Source organism: Elephantulus edwardii, unplaced genomic scaffold (assembly GCF_000299155.1).
Source record: "Elephantulus edwardii isolate Elephantulus edwardi_28Jun2011 unplaced genomic scaffold, EleEdw1.0 scaffold00016, whole genome shotgun sequence".
NCBI lineage: Eukaryota > Metazoa > Chordata > Mammalia > Macroscelidea > Macroscelididae > Elephantulus > Elephantulus edwardii.
In genome coordinates, this window is record NW_006399766.1 from 6,608,424 (window position 1) to 6,615,458 (window position 7,035).

At 41.7% G+C, this 7,035-nt stretch overlaps 1 pseudogene; it reads right to left on the reverse strand.

Annotated features, from left to right (window-relative positions):
* Window positions 1–871: 871 nt before the first annotated feature.
* LOC102877059 overlaps window positions 872–7,035 on the reverse strand; it is a 134,347-nt pseudogene continuing 128,183 nt past the window's right edge.

Genomic DNA, 7,035 nt, shown 5'->3' on the forward strand with positions numbered 1-7,035 from the left:
CTCTACCCTGTAAGGTCACAATGAGTAGAGAGCAGTGGGTTTGATGTTTTTGCACCTTCCATCCTGTGAAAATCAGTGATTTGCAGTGGTCGATTATTGACTGAAAACCTAAAGAGTAACTCTCAGTGAATTTTTTTTTAAAATATACTATTGTCATCCAATTTCCTTGGCTGAGTTAAATACTGAAAGAGCTGGCTGTCCGCTAAATGGCTCTGAAATAAATGACTTTTGGATAATCAATGGAGTGACATTTTAAACAATTAGGATTTTTTCCCATCTGATTTAACAGACTCATCTCCGCTCTCTCTCCTCTATCCTTTAATCCCTTCATGAAGACTAGCAAGACTCTTCTGGACCTGATGGCTGGGGGAGCTGGCTGTTGGGGGAAAACCACTGGTCTAAGAATGCATGAGGGTGGGCTATTTGGATAACACTGGATAAGAATGCAAAGGCAAAGGGGCATCACACTCCAAAGTTCCTAGAAGAAAACAAACAACATCTTCCTTTTTTTTCCTAAAAAGGAGAAAGACATTTACACAACAAGAACATCAGTGAAAGCGATTGTCTCCTGGAAAAAGCTGACCAGTGTGTCTGATCTCCCTGGGTTAAAGCACACTGAACGGAAATCTCCTTGTTGGCATCTGAAGAGAGCATGTGGCTGGGGCACAGACAGGAGAAACTGAAGTCCTGGCTCCCTGGAGGCCAGCTTCCCAGTCAGCTGCATGCAAAGGATTTCAGCATGTGGGCTGCCACCTCTGAACACCACACAGAAACTACATGAGAAATTAAGCCAGAGAACTACTTTGAATGTGGAAACCAAGCCTGAAAATGTGCAGTGAAAACATATGGATCTCACCCCAACAAATGTCTTTTAGACATTAGACTCCACAAATGGTCTCTTTGGTTTGATAGGAGATGTCTGCCCTTGTCGAGAGTCCCGGGACAACTGCCTGTACAGGTTGTCCTGGTATGCCTGAGCCACAGGGAGGGTCCGAGCTACCTTCACGTCAGGGTACGAGGAGGCCTGGCTGACTCTCTCCAAGAGGTCTCCCCGGGACCCGTTAGCCAGCATCCCATGGGGACTGTAATAATCGTCCTCCAGCAAATGGCCATTCTGTGCATTGTTGGTTTTGTTATAAAAGGCAATGTTGCTGGTGGATGACGGTGGACTGAAGGACTCAGGCTGAGGCAGGTTGCCTGGAGATGTGGGACTGATAACGGTATTCACTGACGACACTGCCCAGGTCCGATTCTGCTGGTGAAGGTGGGGGTACTGTTGAGTCCGGGCTGTCTTATCTATGATCCCCATAAATGGTGTGGTCCTGGATCGCGTGGGATCACTCGGGTAACCTCCCTGCGTGGGAGACACCGGTGACAGCTCGTCACATGACCTATCATAAGCCGGTTTTAGTGGGATCTCCATTTGCTGGATAGAAGAAGAAGGCCGGAAGGTAGGCGTTAGGTTGGAGGTGGATGAGATACTATTGCTAGATGGAGAGAAGCGGAGGCCTACACTTTGGGAGCGAAGCAGTGGCCTGGGAGTTGGTGGGTGGGGCTTGATTTCATTAGGGTTGACACTAATAGGTCTTCTGATTAAATGTGACACATCAGGCGAACCTAGTTGGCTAGAGGAACGTTCCAGATCTAGTTTTGAGTGACAGACTGGGTAATAGGATGCTGACTGGCTACGGCCAATCTGTGGTGTCTGGCTGTATCTCATGCCACCTCGATATGCTGAGGAAGGTCGCTGGGGAAGATCTTTGGTCAACCCTCCATGCTGACAGATAGCACCTGCACTCAGACTGGCCTGGACATGCTGCACAGGTCTCCCATCACCCACAATTCCCCCAACTGACCCCTGATAAACTAACCGGCTCTGACTTACTCCTATGTCTCCTTGTGAAGACTGGTATTTACCAGCCATTGAATGGGCAACTTGGCCATAGGCTCCCGTGGGGATGACAGTGCTTGAATGAACTGCCGAGCTGGGCTGGTTGCTTCATACAATCTGGGCCTTGTCTGTCTTAAACTAGAAGCTCTGCTGAAACTTGTCCACCATGGGTGACCAGATATCATGGTCCAGGCAGCATCTGGCTACTGCTTTCAGGCATAAACACAGGTTGGCTAGCTTCCTCTGTCAGGACCTGAACACTCTTGTCAGAAATTAGTAGGGGTTTATTTCTGGATTGCAAACTCTAATACTATCCAACTTACCTTGACAACATACAACAAAAACAACATGGCATGTGTTCAGGTTGGGAGGCAAGAGTCCTCTTTGTTGTTTTTCAGTATCGTTTTGGCTACTTTAAGTCTATATATATAGAGAGAGAGATAGATTGAAACTTCTGTATCTATAAAACATCATTGAAATATTTATCAGGGTTGAAAATCTTAATATTAAATCTTCTGAAGGTCCATGGTTATTTTAATTTTTGTTTGTGATTTAGGGAATATATCAACATTATTTTTTTATATTTTAGTGTTCATACGTATAATATAATTTGTTGAAATGACTATTCTTGCTCTGTTGAACTAACCTTGAAAGATATATTGGAAATCAGTTGGCGATTTATGTGTAGATTTGTTTCAAGGATTTCTATTTTGTTGTATATACGTATATTTACACTCTTATGCCAATGCAATAAGGTCTTATTCATAGTAGTTTTATTAGAAGCCCTAAAATTAAGTAGTATAAATTCTCCATAATTACTCTTTTTCACAATTTTGCTAATTTAGTTTCTTTGCCTTTTGGTGCATTTTTCATGCATTTAATTGCCATCCTTCTTTATTTTTAACATATTTCTTGTGTGCCTTCTGGCCCCATCTTAAAAATTAATTTGTTCAAAAAATTTGTTAATTTTTTAAATCCTGTTAGAATTTTGAACAGAAATGTATTGCTCTGTTAATCAACCTAGAAAGAATTGTTATCTTAATATTTTGTCTTCCATTTTGTTAAGAGAGTCAGAGTTATTTAATTTTTTTTTACTTTATATTAGTTTACTTACAAAGTTCACAACATTTGTATACATTGTTTTTCACACTGGATCTTTCCCCTTTCCTTTACCTATCACTTCCTCCATCCCATCAAATTGTGTGAACCTATGATTAAGCCCCCTTCTTGGATCCTTGTACTAGTTCTACAAAAATGGTCTTAATACACTATTTGTCTTTATGAGACTAAGTTAGTGCACTTAGCATAAATCTCTCCAGTCCCTCAGATGTTAGGTAGTAATTTAAAAAATCATTGTTCCTGCATGGTGCATAATATTCCATTGTGTAAATGTACCATAATTTCTCAATCCATTCCATTAGATTGGGCATTTGGGCTATTTCCATGTTCTTGTGATGATGGCAAATGCTGCTATGTACAAGTCTCTGATTGTGCCTCAGTTCTCAACCTCTCAGGGTATATTCTAAGCAGTGGAATAGCTCTGTCATGTGGAATTTCATAGAAATAGAGAGCGTCACAATAGTGGTAGGAGACTTTCACACACCACTCTCGCCAAAGGATAGGTCAACTCAAAAGAAACTTATCAAAGATGCAGAAGACTTAATCTACCCAGTCAGCCAACTTGCCCTTGTGGATGTATTTTGAGCACTGTATCCAACTAAAACTCAATTCACTTTCTTCTCAAGTGCACATGGTGCATTTTCTGGAATTGATCACCTATTAAGACACAAAGCAAGCCTCAGCAAATCCAACAACACTGAAATAATACAAAGTATCTCCTCAGACCACAATGCCATAAAACTAGAAATTAACCACAAGAGGATAAGGCTTATAAAGCCACCAACGTGGAAGCTAGATAATACTCTGCTAGAACATGATTAGGTTACAGGGATATTTTCTTGAGTACAGTTAGTTGACCACATTTACTTTGTTTAATGAGAACAATGAGGAGGATTCCTAAAGTCTGCATTCCTCAAGTCTCTTTGAATTCTTAAGGGATGTATCTCCCATAATGTCTCTCAAACTGAAGATTTTCCTGAGAATCAAAGTACCAAATAGAAAAATAATGAACTTCTATATGCAATGTTTTCTGCCTTTTTACCCCTCCAGACATGAATTAACCCTTTCTTCATCCTTTAAGATATTGCTTCTTTTCTGCTCAATGAAGCCTCCCCCAATTTCAATGGAGTTCCTGGGTCATTTGCAAAACCAGGTCGATTGGAACCCTGGATTGTTTCTCTGCTCACACATGTAACATGTTGAAAGAACTAGAGTATTAATTCTGTGACCATTATCATCAATAGTTGTTGAGAGTTCACATATAAATGCTTTTTTCCCCTCACAACTTCAGTGCAAAAAATTCCAAAAGATGTTTTGTGTATTAATTTCCATCATTTATCATGATACCCTGATTTTAACTCCTCTTTTGGATGGTTCTTCCTCTTGTTTGTATCCATTCCCCAGACGACTTTACCTTTATCTTTCAAACAAACTACTTACATCCAAGGGAGCTGTAGTTACACGGTCCTTTGAAGTTGTTAGAATCTAGTAATGATTACAAGGGGGAAAATGAGTAATTTCCTTCTGTTCAATGTATGGTTCTGAAAACCCACTGGAGAGTCAAATATGAGTAGGTTCCAACACGACAGAAATGAGTTGTTAAGTTGACTTTCACTTAGACATTTGTTTTCTGGACTGTTTAAAGTACCTACTATTACTCCTAGACTGCTGTTCCCATAGTCTTTTTAGTTGTTGTTACTAGGTGTTGTCAAGCTGATTATGATTCATAGTGAACCTATTCAAAACAGACCGGAAACCTCTCCTATCCTGTACCATCCTCATCATCTCTGACATGCTTGAATCCATTGCTGCAGTCACAGTGTCAGTCTATCTCTTTGAGGGTTTTCCTTTCTTCTGCTGGCCCTCCATCTTTCCAAGTTTGATGGCATTCTTCAAAGATTAGCCTCTCCTTAAAACATGTCTAAAGTATGAGAGATAATGTTTGCCTCCAAGGAACAAACTGGCTGTTCTTGTTTCAAGATCTATCTTTTTGTTCTTTTGGCACTCTATGGAATACTCAATACTATGGTTAACAGTTCTAGTTTACTTGACTCCACAGTCAACACTCTTGGTAACAGCAGCCAGGAAATCAGGAGACAAATTGCATCGGGGAAAGTCAGCTGTGAGGGACCTCTCAAGAGTACTGAAGTGCAACGACGTCAGGCTGAAGACTAAGGTGTGCCTGATCCAGGCTGTAGTCTTTGCAATTACGTGCTGTGCATTGGAGAGTTGGACAGTGAATAGGGATGATAGAAAGAGAATTGATGCCTTTGAGCTGTGGTGCTGGAGAAGAGTGTTGAATATACCATGGACTGCTAGGAGAACAAACAGGTTTGTCCTGGAGAGGGTGAAGCCAGAATGCTCCTTGGAGTCAAGGATTCTGAAGCTTCATCTGACATACTTTGGGCATGTTGCAAGAAGGGACTGGTCCTTGGAGAGGGACATCATGTTTGGGAGAGTGTAGAGATGGCGCAGGAGAGGAAGACCCTCGATGAGATGGATCGATTCTGTGAGTGGAGTGGTAGGAATGAATGTGTTTGAGACAGCGAGGCTGGCACAGGATAGAACGGAGTTTAGGGCTCTTGTACACAGGGTCCCTATGAGTCACAAACAACTCGATGGCACGTATAATTTCTTCTGTTATCATCTTTGTTCACTGAGTTAGCATGAACTAAGTGTGTAATATGGATAGACATGATTGTTCCTGTTTTCTTTCCCCATACAAATCTCTGGAGAGAGGGAGGAAGAGTGAGACAGAGAGAGAGATTATTCTACGCCATTGAGTCACCTGTGACTCATAGCAACCCTATGTACTATCTTAACTCAGTTTCACTGACTCTGATACACGTGCCCCATTACCTCAGTTACCATGTCAATCCATCTCATCAGGGGTCTTTCTCTCCTGTGCTATCCCTCCATCCTTCCAATCATGATGCCTTTTTCCAAGGGTTGGTCTTTCCTGGTCACATGCCCAAAGTATATGAGACAGAGCCTCAAAATACTTGCCTCCAAGGAACAGCTTGGCTTCACCCTCTCTAGGACCGACCTATCTGTTCTTTTGGCAGTTCATGGTATGTTCAGTACTTTTCTCCAACACCACAACTCAAAGTCATCAATTATTCTGTCATCTTTAGTCATTGTCCAGCTTGCTGATGCATTGCAAATAATTGTGAAGACCATGGCCTGGATCAGGTGCATTTTAGTCCCTAGATTGACATCATTGCTCTTTATCACCTTGGAAGGTCCCCGTAAGCACTTTCCCAATACAATTCATCGTTTGAATTCCTGACTTCTGGTGCCAAGAGTGTTAATTGTGGAGCCAAGCAACGTGAAGCTATTAATAATCTCCATTTCTTCTCCATCTGTCATAGTGCTCTCAGTTGGCCCAGTGATGAGAATCTTTGTCTTCTTGATGTTGAACTTCAATCCATATTGAAGACTACAGTCTTCTGACTTTCTGTAGCAAAGACTTTAGGTTCCTCTTCATTTTGGCAAACAAGTTTTTGTTGTCTGCATAATGCAGGTTCTTGGTGATGTCACATTCCTCCTCATAAAGCCCAGCCTCCTAGATAGCCTGTTCTGCACGAGATTGAAAAGGTATGGAAACAGGATGCATCCCTGGTGCACACCTTTCCTGATCCTGAACCATGCAGTTTTGCCTTGCTCTGATTCCTGATTCAAGTATAGATTTCAAATAAGCACAATTGTTCTGGGATTCCTATTCTTCTCAAGGTTAGCCATAATTTGGAACCAGTCATTGGAGAAAGACATCATGCTTGGAAAGGTGGAAAGACAACAAAGGAGAGGAAGACTCCACATGAGATCAATTGACACAGTAACGGAGATATTTGTGTCAGATACCATGAGATTGGCTTAGGATAGAGCAGGATTCAGTGCTATTGTGCATAGGGTTGCTACAAGTCACAAGCAACTCAATGGCACATACAACAACAAAAATGTGTGTATGTCTGGCGCTGGCTGAAAATCGCCTGTGACTTCATCCATAGCCACTGGTGAGAGTCAGC